Here is a 1,269-nt window from a genome sequence, read left to right on the forward strand (position 1 = left end):
GCATTTGAGTGAAAAATTCTTGTTGATTCTTTTGCATTTGGAGGACCGCTTTTTGAACTTCAAAACCTTGGTCATTTTGTTGATTGTATGGAGATTGATTTTGGTAACTTTGGTTTTGGTTGTAAAAGGGACTTTGATTTTGGTTTCTCATGGGAGGTGGGGTGTATGTTGTTTGAGGGTTTTGAACATTTTGGCTTTTGTATGAGAGATTTGGATGGAATTTGGTGTTTTCATTGTAATAGTTGGAATAAGGGGTACCACTCTTGTATGCTTGGAAAGCATTCACTTGTTTATTTGTTCCCCTACATTCACTTGAGTCATGTCCCAAAGTTCCACAATTCTCATATATCCCACTTGGGATTGATGAGGATGCCGTCATGGCATTAACATGATGCTTTGGTGATTTTGAGGCTTCTTCAAGTCTAGCCATAGCTTTTTCAAACTTCAAGTTGATTGTATCAATGTGAGCACTAAGTTGAGCACCCAATTGAGTAACGGAGTCCACTTCATGCTTTTCTCCTCTAGTACCCTTGCGAGGTCTACTATATTGTGAGTTATGGACCGCCATTTCCTCAATTTTGTTCCAAGTTTGATTGTCATCAACTTCGGTGAACATTCCATTTGATCCCATGTTGAGAATGTTCCTTGAATCTTCATATAGACCGTTCCAAAATTATTGTACCAAGAACCACTCGCTAAGTCCATGGTGAGGACATGAGCGACAAATTCCTTTGAACCGCTCCCAAGCTTCATACAAAGATTCTTCATCCTTTTGCTTAAAACCAGTAATTTGAGCTCTTAGCATGTTAGTCTTTTCCGGTGGATAGAACTTTTTGTAGAAATCTAGAGCCAACTTCTTCCAAGAATCAATTCCGAGAGTGGCCTTATCAAGGCCCTTCAACCATTGTTTCGCGGTGCCAATTAGAGAAAAAGGAAATAAGACCCATCGAATTTGGTCTTGAGTTACACCGGTTTGAGAAATCGCATCACAATAGTCACAAAAGGTCTCCATATGAGAGTGAGGGTCTTCACTAGGCATCCCCCCAAATTGGCTCCTTTCGACTAATTGGATAAATGCGGATTTAGCAATGAAATTTCCGGTCAAATGTTGTGGTGTGGGACTACCATTGGGTAGGTTCTCCTCGGTGGGTACGGAATGTGATGAAAACTTAGGCATTGTGGGTTGATTTTGTGTTGTGTTTTGTGTTGGGTTCTCCTCACCTTCTCTTGCAAAAGGGTTGATGAACTCAATAGTTGGTTGAATATCTA

General features: G+C 40.3%; 1 non-coding gene across 1 annotated transcript; it reads left to right on the forward strand.

Annotated features, from left to right (window-relative positions):
- The first annotated feature begins 698 nt into the window (after nt 1-698).
- On the forward strand, nt 699-805 carry LOC141624386 (small nucleolar RNA R71). The gene has a single exon (XR_012534192.1). It is a non-coding gene; the product is annotated as a small nucleolar RNA R71 (small nucleolar RNA).
- The last annotated feature ends 464 nt before the right edge of the window (nt 806-1,269 follow it).

The sequence above is a fragment of the Silene latifolia genome, chromosome X (genome assembly GCF_048544455.1).
Source record: "Silene latifolia isolate original U9 population chromosome X, ASM4854445v1, whole genome shotgun sequence".
NCBI lineage: Eukaryota > Viridiplantae > Streptophyta > Magnoliopsida > Caryophyllales > Caryophyllaceae > Silene > Silene latifolia.